This window comes from Schistocerca piceifrons, unplaced genomic scaffold (assembly GCF_021461385.2).
Source record: "Schistocerca piceifrons isolate TAMUIC-IGC-003096 unplaced genomic scaffold, iqSchPice1.1 HiC_scaffold_2302, whole genome shotgun sequence".
NCBI classification, from domain to species: domain Eukaryota; kingdom Metazoa; phylum Arthropoda; class Insecta; order Orthoptera; family Acrididae; genus Schistocerca; species Schistocerca piceifrons.
The window spans coordinates 1336172-1350197 of NW_025728232.1; positions in this window are offsets into that span (position 1 = coordinate 1336172).

The window sequence follows — 14026 nt, forward strand, 5'->3', positions numbered from 1 at the left end:
TGACGAATTAACACAGAAATTGCGTCGCTACGAAGTACTATGAGTTCCATGAATTATCCTTCAAAATCGAGTAATATTTCTATGGAAACGAGAGGATTATCTTTTGGGATACGAGTATCTCCTTTCCGATGCACTATTAGTTCATTAATGCATCCCTCGCTCCCTCACATTGACGAATAAACACAGAAATTGCGTCGCTATGAAATAGAATGGGTTCTATTACTTCTCCTTCTAAATCGAGTAACGTTTCTATTGAAACGAAAGGATTTTGTTTTGGTATACGAGTATCTCCTTTCCGATGCACTATTCCTTCTTTACTGCCTCCCTGGCTCCCTCACATTGACGAATTATCACAGAAATTTCATCGCTATGGAATACTATGTGTTCAATGACTACTCCTTCTAAATCTAGTAACGTTTCAATGGAAACGACAGGATTTTCTTATTGGATACGAGTATCTCCCTTCCGTTGCGCAATTCCTTCTTTACTGCATCCCTCGCTCCCTCACATTGACGAATTAACACAGAGATCGCGTCGCTATGAAATACGTGGGTTCTATGGCTCATCCTTCTAAATCGAATAACCGTTTCTATTGAAACGACAGGATTTTCTTTTGGGATAGGAGTCTCCCCTTTCCGATGCACTATTCCGTCCTTACTGCATCCCTCGCTCCCTCTCATTGACAAATTAACACAGAAATTGCGTCGCTATGAAATACTATGGGTTCTATGATTCTCCTTCTAAATCGAGTAACGTTTCTATGGAAACGAACGGATTTTCTTTTGGGATACAAATATCTCCTTTCTGGAGCACTATTCCGTCTTCTTTCTGCATCCCTCGCTCCCTCACATTGCGAATTAACACAGCAATTGAGTCGCTATGAAATATTATGGGTTCCATGACGCCTCCTTCTAAATCGAGTAACGTTTCTATGGAAACGACAGGATTTCCTTTTGGGATATGAGTATCTCATTTCCGATGCACGATTCCTTTTTTACTGCATCTCTCGCTCCCTCGCATTGACGAATTAACGCAGAAATTGCGTCACTATCAAATACTATGGGTTCTATGACTTCTCCTTAAAAATCGAGTAACGTTTCTATTGAAACGAAAGGATTCTGTTTTGGTATACGAGTATCTCCTTTCCGACGCACTATTCCTTCTTTACTGCATCCCTCGCTCCCTTATATTGACAAATTAACACAGAAATAGCGTCGCTATGAAATACTATGGGTTCTATGACTTCTCCTTCTAAATCGGCTAACGTTTCTATGGAAACGACGGGATTTTCTTTTGGGATACGACTATCGCCTTTCCGATGCACTATTCCTTCTGTACTGCATCCCTCGCTTCCTCACATTTGCGAATTAACACAGAAATTGCGTCGCTATGAAATACTATGTGTTCTACGCCTTCTCGTTCTAAATCAAGTAACGTTTCTATTGAAACGACAGGATTTTCCATTGGGATACGTGTGTCTCCTTTCCGATGCACTATTCCGTCTTTACTGCATCCCTCGCTCCCTCATATTGACGAATTAACACAGAAATTGCGTCGCTATGAAATACTATGGGTTCCATGACATCTCCTCCTAATTCGAGTAACGTTTCTATGGAAACGACAGGATTTTCTTTTGGGATACGAGTATCTCCTTTCTGATGCACTATTAGTTCTTTACTCCATACCTCGCTTCCTCACATTGACGAAATAACACAGAAATTGCGTCGCTATGAATTACTATGGGTTCCTTACTTCTCCTTCTAAATCGAGTAACGTTTCTATGGAAACGACAGGATTTTCTTTTGGGATACGAGTATCTCCTTTCCGATGCACTATTAGTTCTTTACTGCATCCCCCGCTCCCTCCCATTGAAGAATAAGCACAGAAATCGCGCCGCTGTGAAATACTATGGGTTCTTTAACTTCTCCTTTCACATCGAGAAACGTTTCTATGGAAACGACAGGATTTTCTTTTGGGATAGGAGTCTCTCCTTTCCGATGCACTATTCCGTCTTTACTGCGCCCCTCGCTCCCTCATATTGAAGAATTAACACAGATATTGCGTCGCTATGAAATACTATGGGTTCCGTGACTTCTCCTTCTAAATCGAGTAATATTTCTATGGAAACGAGAGGATTATCTTTTGGGATACGTGTATCTGCTTTCCGATGCACTATTAGTTTATTACTGCATCCCTCGCTCCCTCACATTGACGAATTAACACAGAGATTACGTCGCTATGAAAAACTATGGGTTCTAGGACACCTCCTTCTAAATCGAGTAACGTTTCAATGGAAACGGCAGCATTTCCTTTTGGGATACGAGTATCTCCTTTCCGATGCACAAATCCTTCTTTACTGCATCCCTCGCTCCCTCATATTGACGAATTAACACAGAGATTGCGTCGCTATGAAATACTGTGGGTTCTATGACTTCTCCTTCTAAATCGAGTAACGTTTCTATTGAAACGACAGGATTTCCTTTTGGGATAGGAGTCTTTACTTTCCGATGCACTATTCCGTCTTTACTGCATCCCTCGCTCCCTCACATTGACGAATTAACACACAAATGGCATCACTACGAAATACTATGGGTTCCATGAATTCTCCTTCTAAATCGACTAATATTTCTATGGAAACGAGAGGATTATCCTTTGGGATACGACTATTTCCTTTCCGATGCACTATTAGTTCATTACTGCATCCCTCGCTCCCTCACATTGACGAATAAACACAGAAATTGCGTCTCTACGAAATAGTATGGGTTCTATTACTTCACCTTCTAAATCGAGTAACGTTTCTATCGAAACGACAGGATTTTCTTTTGAGATATGAGTATCTCATTTCCGATGCACGATTCCTTCTTTAGTGCATCTCTCGCTCCCTCACATTGACGAATTAACGCAGAAATTGATTCGCTATGAAATACCATGGGTTCTATGACTTCTCCTTCTAAACCGAGTAACGTTTCTATTGAAACGACAGGATTTTCTTTTATGATAGGAGTCTCTCCTTTCCGATGCACTATTAGTTCTTTACGGCACCCCTCGCTCCCTCCCATTGAAGAATATGCACAGAAATCGCGTCGCTGTGAAATACTATGGGTTCTTTAACTTCTCTTTTCACATCGAGAAACGTTTATATGGAAACGACAGGATTTTCTTTTGGGATAGGAGTCTCTCCTTTCCGATGCACTATTCCGTCTTTACTGCGCCCCTCGCTCCCTCACATTGACGAATTAACACAGACATTGCGTCGCTATGAAATACTATGGGTTCTATGACATCCCCTTCTAAATCGAGTAACGTTTCTATGGAAACGACAGGATTTTCTTTTGGGATCCGAATATCTCCTTTCCGAAGCACTATTCCGTCTTTGCTGCATCTCTCGCTCCCTCACATTGACGAATTAACACAGAAATTGCGTCGCGATGAAATACTATTGGTTCTATGACTTCTCCTCCTATATCGTGTAAATTTTCTATGGAAACGACAGGATTTTCTTTTGGAATACGAGTATCTCCTTTCCGATGCACTATTCCTCCTTTACTGTATCCCTCCCTCCCTCACATTCACGAATTAACACAGAAATTGCGTGGTCTATGAAATTCTATGGGTTCTATGACTTCTCCTTCTAAACCGAGTAACGTTTCTATTGAAACGACAGGATTCTTCTTTTGGGACAGGCGTCTCTCCTTTCCGATGCACTATTCCGTCTTTACTGCATACCTCGCTCCCTCACACTGACGAATTAACCATAGAAATTGCGTCGCTACGAAATACTATGGGTTCCTTGTACTCTCCTTCTAAATCGAGTAATATTTCTATGGATACGAGAGGATTATCTTTTGGGATACGAGTATCTCCTTTCCGATGCACTATTAGATTATTACTGCATCACTCGCTCCCTCACATTGACGAATTAACACAGAGATTGCGTCGCTATGAAATACTGTGGGTTCTATGGCTCATCCTTCCAAATCGAGGAACGTTTCTATGGAAACGACGGGATTTTCTTTTGGGATACGCCTATCGCCTTTCCGATGCACTATTCCTTCTGTACTGCATCCCTCGCTTCCTCCCATTGGCGAAATAACACAGAAATTGCGTCGCTATGAAATACTATGTGTTCTATGACTTCTCCCTTCTAAATAAAATAATGTTTGCATTGAAACGTCAGGATTTCTTTTGAGATACGACTATCTCTTTCCGATGCACTATTCCGTCTTTACTGCATCCCTCGCTCCCTCACATTGACGAAATAACACAGAAATTGCGTCGCTATGAAATAGTATGGGTTCCATGACATCTCCTTCTAAATCGAGTATTATCGTTTCTATGGAAACGACAGGATTTTCTTTTGGGATACGAATATCTCCTTTCTGATGTACTATTAGATCTTTACTGCATCCCTCGCTCCCTCACATTGACAAATAAGCGTAGAAATTGCGTCACTGTGAGATACTATGTGCTCTATAACTTCTCCTTTCAAATCGAGCAACATTTCTACGGACACGACTGGATTTTCTTTTGGGATACGAGTATCTCCTTCCCGAACCACTATTCCGACTTTACTGCATTCCTCGCTCCCTCACATTGACGAATTAACACAGAAATTGCGTCGCTATGAAATACTATGTGTTCTATGTCTTCTCCTTCTAAATCGAGTATCGTTTCTATGGAAACGACAGGATTTTCTTTTGGGATTCGAGTATCTCCATTCCGCTGCACTATTCCTTCTTTACTGCATCCCGCGCTCACTCACGTTGACGAATTAACACAGAAATCGCGTGGCTACTAAATACTATGGGTTCTATGACTTCTCCTTCTAAATCGAGTAACGTTTCTATTGAAACGACAGGATTACCTTTTGGGAACGAGTATCTCTTTTCCGATGCTCTATTCCGTCTTTACTGCATCCCTTGCTCCCCCACATTGACGAAATAACACATAAATTGCGTCGCTATGAAATACTATGGTTTCCATGACTTCTCCTTCTAAATGGAGTAACGTTTCTATGGAAACGACAGGATTTTCTTTTGGGATACGAGTATCTCCTTTCCGATGCACTATTAGTTCTTTACTGCACCGCTCGCTCCCTCCCATTGAAGAATAAGCACAGAAATCGCGTCGCTGTGAAATACTATGGGTTCCATGACTTCTCCTTCTAAATCGAGTAACGTTTCAATGGAAACGACAGGATTTTCCTTTGGGATATGAGTATCTTTTATCCGATGCAAAATTCCTTCTTTACTGCATCCCTCGCTCCCTCACATTGACGAATAACACAGAGCTTGCGTCGCTATGAAATACTGTGTGTTCTATGACTCATCCTGCTAAACCGAGTAACGTTTCTATGGAAACGAGCGGATTTTCTTTTGGTATACGAGTATCTCCTTTCCGAAGCACTATTCCTTCTATACTGCATCCCTCGCTCCCTGACATTGTTTAATTAACACAGAAATTGCGTCGCTATGATATACTATCGGTTCTATGATTTCTCCTTCTAAATCGAGTAACGTTTCTAAGGAAACAATGGGATTATCTTTTGGGATTCGACTATCTCCTTTCCGATGCACTATTCCTTCTGTACCGCATCCCTCGCTACCTCACACTGGCGAATTAACACAGAAATTGCGTCGCTATGAAATACTATGTGTTCTATGATTTCTCCTTCTAAATCGAGTAACGTTTCTATTGAAACGACAGGATTTTCTTTTGGGATACGAGTATCTCCCTTCCGATGCATTACTCCTTCTTTACTGCATCCCTCGCTACCTCACATTGACGAAATAACACAGAAATTGCATCGCTATGAAATACTATGGGTTCCATGACATCTCCTTCTAAATCGAGTAACGTTTCTATGGAAACGACAAGATTTTCTTTTGGGATACGAGTATCTCCATTCTGATGCGCTATTAGTTGTTTACTGCATCACTCGCTCCCTCACATTGACGAAATAACACAGATATTGCGTCGCTATGAAATACTATGGGTTCCATGACTTCTCCTTCTAAATCGATTAACGTTTCTATGGAAACGACAGGATTTTCTTTTGGGATACGTGTATCTCCTTTCCGATGCACTATTAGTTCTTTACTGCATCCCTCGCTCCCTCCCATTAAATAATAAGCAGAGATATCGCGTCGCTGTGAAATACTATGGGTTCTTTAACTTCTCTTTTCAAATCGAGAAACGTTTCAATGGAAACGACAGGATTTTCTTTTGGGATAGGAGTCTCTCCTTTCCGATGCACTATTCCGTCTTTACTGCGCTCCTCGCTCCCTCACATTGACGAATTAACACAGAAATTGCGTCGCTATGATATACTATGGGATCTATGACATCCCCTTCTAAATCGAGTAACGTTTCTATGGAAACGACAGGATATTCTTTTGGGATACGAGTATCTCCTTTCCGAAGCACTATTCCGTCTTTGCTGCATCTTTCGCTCCCTCACATTGACGAATTAACACAGAAATTGCGTCGCGATGAAATACTATTGGTTCTATGGCTTCTCCTTCTATATCGAGTAGCGTTTCTATGGAAACGACAGCATTGTCTTTTGGGATACGAGTATCTCCTTTCCGAAGCACTATTCCGTCTTTGCTGCATCTTTCGCTCCCTCACATTGACGAATTAACACAGAAATTGCGTCGCGATGAAATACTATTGGTTCTATGGCTTCTCCTTCTATATCGAGTAGCGTTTCTATGGAAACGACAGGATTTTCTTTTGGGATACGAGTATCTCCTTTCTGATGCACTATTAGTTCTTTACTGCATCCCTCGCTCCCTCATATTGTCGAATACGCGTAGAAATTGCGTCACTGTGAGATACTATGTGTTCTATAAATTCTCCTTTCAAATCGAGCAACGTTTCTACGGACACGACTAGATTTTCGTTTGGGATACGACTATCTCCTTCCCGAAGCACTGTTCCGTCTTTACTGCATTCCTCGCTCCCTCACATTGACGAATTAACACAGAAATTGCGTGGCTATTAAATACTATGGGTTCTATGACATCTCCTTGTAAATCGAGTAACGTTTCTATGAAAACGACAAGATTTTCTTTTGGGATACGACTATCTCCTTTCCGATGCACTATGCCTTCTGTACTGCACCCCTCGCTCCCTCTCATTGGCGAATTAACACGGAAATTGCATCGCTATGAAATACTATCGGTTCTATGAGTTCCCCTTCTAAATCGGGTAACGTTTCTAATGATACGACAGGATTTTCTTTTGGGACACGAGTATCTCCTTTCCGATGCACTATTCCGTCTTTACTGCTTTTCTCGCTCCCTCACATTGACCAAATAACACAGATATTGAGTCGCTATGACATACTATGGGTTCCATGTCTTCTCCCTCTAAATCGAGTAACGTTTCTATTTAAACGACAGGATTTTGTTTTGGGATACGAGTATCTCCTTTCCGATGCACTATTAGTTCTTTACTGCATCCCTCGCTCCCTCGCATTTAAGAATAAGCACAGAAATTTCGTCGCTGCGTTATACAATGTGTTCGGTAACTTCTCCTTTCAAATCGAGTAACGTTTCTATGGAAACGACAGGATTTTCTTTTGGATACGAGTATCTCCTTTCCGATGCACTATTCCTTCTTTACTGCATCCCTGGCTCCCTCACATTGACGATTTATCACAGAAATTGCATCGCTATGGAATACTATGTGTTCAATGACTTCTCCTTGTAAATCAAGTAAGGATTCAATGGTAACGACAGGATTTTCTTTTGGGATATGAGTATCCCTTATCCGATGCACTAGTCCTTCTTTACTGCATCCCTCGCTCCTCACATCGACGAATAACACAGAGATTACGTCGCTATGAAATACTGTGGGTTCTGTGGCTCATTTTTCTAAATCGATTAACGTTTCCATGGAAACGAAAGAATTTTCTTTTGGTATATGAGTATCTCCTTTCCGACGCACTATTCCTTCTTTACTGCATCCTTCGGTCCCTCACATTGACGAATTAACACAGAAATTGCGTCGCTATGAAATACTATGTGTTCTATGACTTCTCCTTCTATATCGAGTAACGTTTCCAGGGAAACGACGGGATTTTCTGTTGCGATACGAGTATCTCCTTTCCGATGCACTATTCCTTCTGTACTGCATTCCTCGCTTCCTCACATTGGCGAATTCACACAGAAATTGCGTCGCTATGAAATACTATGTGTTCTATGACTTCTCCTTGTAAATCGAGTAACGTTTCTATTGAAACGACAGGATTTTCTTTTGGGATACGAGTATCTCCTTTCCGATGCACTATTAGTTCTTTACTGCATCCCTCGCTCCCTCCCATTAAAGAATAAGCAGAGATATCGCGTCGCTGTGAAATACTATGGGTTCTTTAACTTCTCTTTTCAAATCGAGAAACGTTTCAATGGAAACGACAGGATTTTCTTTTGGGATAGGAGTCTCTCCTTTCCGATGCACTATTCCGTCTTTACTGCGCCCCTCGCTCCCTCACATTGACGAATTAACACAGAAATTGCGTCGCTATGATATACTATGGGTTCTATGACATCCCCTTCTAAATCGAGTAACGTTTCTATGGAAACGACAGGATTTTCTTTTGGTATACGAGTATCTCCTTTCCGAAGCACTATTCCGTCTTTGCTGCATCTTTCGCTCCCTCACATTGACGAATTAACACAGAAATTGCGTCTCGATGAAATACGATTGGTTCTATGGCTTCTCCTTCTATTTCGAGTAACGTTTCTATGGAAACGACAGCATTGTCTTTTGGGATACGAGTATCTCCTTTCCGATGCACTATTCCTCCTTTACTGCATCCCACCCTCCCTCACATTCACGAATTAACACAGAAATTGCGTGGCAATGAAATACTATGGGTTCTATGACTTCTCCTTCTAAACCGAGTAACGTTTGTATTGAAACGACAGGATTTTCTTTTGGGATTCGAGTATCTCCTATCCTATGCACTATTCCGTCTTTACTGCATCCCTCGCTCCCTCACATTGACGAAATAACGCAGAAATTGCGTCGCTATGAAATAGTATGGGCTCCATGACATCTCCTTTTAAATCGAGTAACGTTTCTATGGAAACGACAGGATTTTCTTTTGGGATACGAGTATCTCCTTTCTGATGCACTATTAGTTCTTTACTGCATCCCTCGCTCCCTCACATTGTCGAATAAGCGTTGAAATTGCGTCACTGTGAGATACTATGTGTTCTATAACTTCTCCTTTCAAATCGAGCAACGTTTCTACGGACACGACTAGATTTTCGTTTGGGATACGACTATCTCTTCCCGAAGCACTATTCCGTTTTTACTGCATTCCTCGCTCCCTCACATTGACGAATTAACACAGAAATTGCGTGTCTATTAAATACTATGGGTTCTATGACATCTCCTTCTAAATCGAGTAACGTTTCTATGAAAACGAAAGGGTTTTCTTTTGGGATACGAGTAACTTCATTCCGATGCTCTATTCCTCCTTTACAGCATCCCTCGCTCCCTCACATTCAAGAGTTAACACAGAAATTGCGTTGCTATGAAATACTATGGGTTCTATGACTTCTCCTTCCAAACCGAGTAACGTTTCAACTGAAACGACAGGATTTCCTTTTGGGATAGGAGTCTCTAATTTCCGATGCACTATTCCGTCTTTACTGCATCCCTCGCTCCCTCACATTGACGAATTAACACAGAAATGGCGTCGCTACGTTTTACTATGGGTTCCATGAATACTCCTTCTAAATCGTGTAATATTTCTATGGAAACGAGAGGATTATCTTTTGGGATACGACTATCTCCTTTCCGATGCACTATTAGTTCATTACTGTATCCCTCGCTCCCTCACATTGACGAATAAACACAGAAATTGCGTCGCTATGAAATAGTATGGGTTCTATTACTTCTCCTTCTAAATCGAGTAACGTTTCTATGGAAACGGAAGGATTTTCTTTTGGTATATGAGTATCTCATTTCCGATGCACGATTCCTTCTTTACTGCATCTCTCGCTCCCTCACATTGCCGAATTAACGCAGAAATTGCGTCGCTATGGAATACTATGTGTTCAATGACTTCTCATTCTAAATCTACTAACGTTTCAATGGAAACGACAGGATTTTCTATTGGGCTACGAGTATCTCCTTTCCGTTGCACAATTCCTTCTTTACTGCATCCCTCGATCCCTCACATTGACGAGTTAACACAGAGGTTGCGTCGCTATGAAATATTGTGGGTTCTATGGCTCATCCTTCTAAATCGAGTAACGTTACTATGGAAACGAGATGATTTTCTTTTGGTATACGAGTATCTCCTTTCCGACGCACTATTCCTTCTTTACTGCATCCCTCGCTCCCTCACATTGACGAATTAACACAGAAATTGCGTCGCTATGAAATACTATGTGTTCTATGACTTCTCCTTCTAAATCTGGTAACGTTTCTATGGAAACGACGGGATTTTCTTTTGGGATACGACTATCGCCTTTCCGATGCACTATTCCTTCTGTACTGCATCCCTCGCTTCCTCACATTGGCGAATTAACACAGAAATTGCGTCACTATGAAATACTATGTGTTCTATGACTTCTCCTTCTAAATAGAGTAACGTTTCTATTGAAACGACAGGATTTTCTTTTGGGATACGAGTATCTCCTTTCTGATGCACTATTAGTTCTTTACTGCATCCCTCGCTCCCTCACATTGACGAAATAACACAGAAATTGCGTCGCTATGAAATACTATGGGTTCCATGACTTCTCCTTTAAATCGGGTAATGTTTCTATGGAAACGACAGGATTTTCTTTTGGGATACGAGTATCTCCTTTCCGATGCACTATTAGTTCTTTACTGCATCCCTCGCTCCCTCCCATTGAAGAATAAGCACAGGAATCGCGTCGCTGTGAAATACCTTGGGTTCTTTAAGTTCTCTTTTCAAATCGAGAAACGTTTCTATGGAAACGACAGGAGTTTCTTTTGGGATAGGAGTCTCTCGTTTCCGATGCACTATTCCGTCTTTACTGTGATCCTCGCTCCCTCACATTGAGGAATTAGCACAGAAATTGCGTCGCTATGAAATACTATGGGTTCTATGACATCCCCTACTAAATCGAGTAACGTTTCTATGGAAACGACAGGATTTTCTTTTGGGATACGAGTATCTCCTTTCCGAAGCACTATTCCGTCTTTGCTGCATCTCTCGCTCCCTCACATTGACGAATTAACACAGAAATTGCGTCGCGATGAAATACTATTGGTTCTATGAGTTCTCCTTCTATATCGAGTAACGTTTCTACGGAAACGAGAGAATTTTCTTTTGGGATACGAGTATCTCCTTTCCGATGCACTATTCCTCCTTTACTGCATCCCTGCCTCCCTCACATTCACGAATTAACACAGATATTGCGTGGCTATGATATACTATGGGTTCTAAGACTTCTCCTACTAAACCGAGTAAAGTTTCTATTGAAACGAAAGGATTTTCTTTTGGGATAGGAGTCTCTCCTTTCCGAAGCACTATTCCGTCTTTACTGCATCCCTCGCTCCCTCACATTGACGAATAAACACAGAAATTGCGTCGCTATGAAATAGAATGGGTTCTATTACTTCTCCTTCTAAATCGAGTAACGTTTCTATTGAAACGAAAGGATTTTGTTTTGGTATACGAGTATCTCCTTTCCGATGCACTATTCCTTCATTACTGCCTCCCTGGCTCCCTCACATTGACGAATTATCACAGAAATTTCATCGCTATGGAATACTATGTGTTCAATGACTTCTCCTTCTAAATCTAGTAACGTTTCAATGGAAACGACAGGATTTTCTTATTGGATACGAGTATCTCCTTTCCGTTGCACAATTCCTTCTTTACTGCATCCCTCGCTCCCTCACATTGACGAATTAACACAGAGATCGCGTCGCTATGAAATACTGTGGGTTCTATGGCTCATCCTTATAAATCGAGTAACGTTTCTATGGAAACGAGAGGATTTTCTTTTGGTTTATGAGTATCTCCATTCCGACGCACTATTCTTTCTTTACTGCATCCCTCGCTCCCTCACTTTGACGAATTAACACAGAAATTGCGTGGCTATGAAATACTATTAGTTCTATGACTTCTCCTTCTAAACCGAGTAACGTTTCTATTGAAACGAAAGGATTTTCTTTTGGGATAGGAGTCTCCCCTTTCCGATGCACTATTCCGTCCTTACTGCATCCCTCGCTCCCTCTCATTGACAAATTAACACAGAAATTGCGTCGCTATGAAATACTATGGGTTCTATGATTCTCCTTCTAAATTGAGTAACGTTTCTATGGAAACGAACGGATTTTCTTTTGGGATACAAGTATCTCCTTTCTGGAGCACTATTCCGTCTTCTTTCTGCATCCCTCGCTCCCTAACATTGCGAATTAACACAGCAATTGAGTCGCTATGAAATATTATGGGTTCCATGACGCCTCCTTCTAAATCGAGTAACGTTTCTATGGAAACGACAGGATTTCCTTTTGGGATATGAGTATCTCATTTCCGATGCACGATTCCTTCTTTACTGCATCTCTCGCTCCCTCGCATTGACGAATTAACGCAGAAATTGCGTCACTATCAAATACTATGGGTTCTATGACTTCTCCTTCTAAATCGAGTAACGTTTCTATTGAAACGAAAGGATTCTGTTTTGGTATACGAGTATATCCTTTCCGACGCACTACTCCTTCTTTACTGCATCCCTCGCTCCCTTATATTGACGAATTAACACAGAAATTGCGTCGCTATGAAATACTATGGGTTCTATGACTTCTCCTTCTAAATCGGCTAACGTTTCTATGGAAACGACGGGATTTTCTTTTGGGATATGACTATCGCCTTTCCGATGCACTATTCCTTCTGTACTGCATCCCTCGCTTCATCACATTTGCGAATTAACACAGAAATTGCGTCGCTATGAAATACTATGTGTTCTACGACTTCTCGTTCTAAATCAAGTAACGTTTCTATTGAAACGACAGGATTTTCCATTGGGATACGTGTGTCTCCTTTCCGATGCACTATTCCGTCTTTACTGCATCCCTCGCTCCCTCATATTGACGAATTAACACAGAAATTGCTTCGCTATGAAATACTATGGGTTCCATGACATCTCCTTCTAAATCGAGTAACGTTTCTATGGAAACGACAGGATTTTCTTTTGGGATACGAGTATCTCCTTTCTGATGCACTATTAGTTCTTTACTGCATACCCCGCTCATTCACATTGACGAAATAACACTGAAATTGCGTCGCTATGAATTCCTATGGGTTCCTTACTTCTCCTTCTAAATCGAGTAACGTTTCTATGGAAACGACAGGATTTTCTTTTGGGATACGAGTATCTCCTTTCCGATGCACTATTAGTTCTTTACTGCATCCCCCGCTCCCTCCCATTGAAGAATAAGCACAGAAATCGCGTCGCTGTGAAATACTATGGGTTCTTTAACTTCTCTTTTTACATCGAGAAACGTTTCTATGGAAACGACAGGATTTTCTTTTGGGATAGGAGTCTCTCCTTTCCGATGCACTATTCCGTCTTTACTGCGCCCCTCGCTCCCTCATATTGAAGAATTAACACAGAAATTGCGTCGCTATGAAATACTATGGGTTCCGTGACTTCTCCTTCTAAATCGAGTAATATTTCTATGGAAACGAGAGGATTATCTTTTGGGATACGTGTATCTCCTTTCCGATGCACTATTAGTTTATTACTGCATCCCTCGCTTTCTCACATTGACGAATTAACACAGAAATTACGTCGCTATGAAAAACTATGGGTTCTAGGACACCTCCTAAATCGAGTAACGTTTCAATGGAAACGGCAGCATTTCCTTTTGGGATACGAGTATCTCCTTTCCGATGCACAAATCCTTCTTTACTGCATCCCTCGCTCCCTCATATTGACGAATTAACACAGAGATTGCGTCGCTATGAAATACTGTGCGCTCTATGTCTTCTCCTTCTAAATCGAGTAACGTTTCTATTGAAACGACA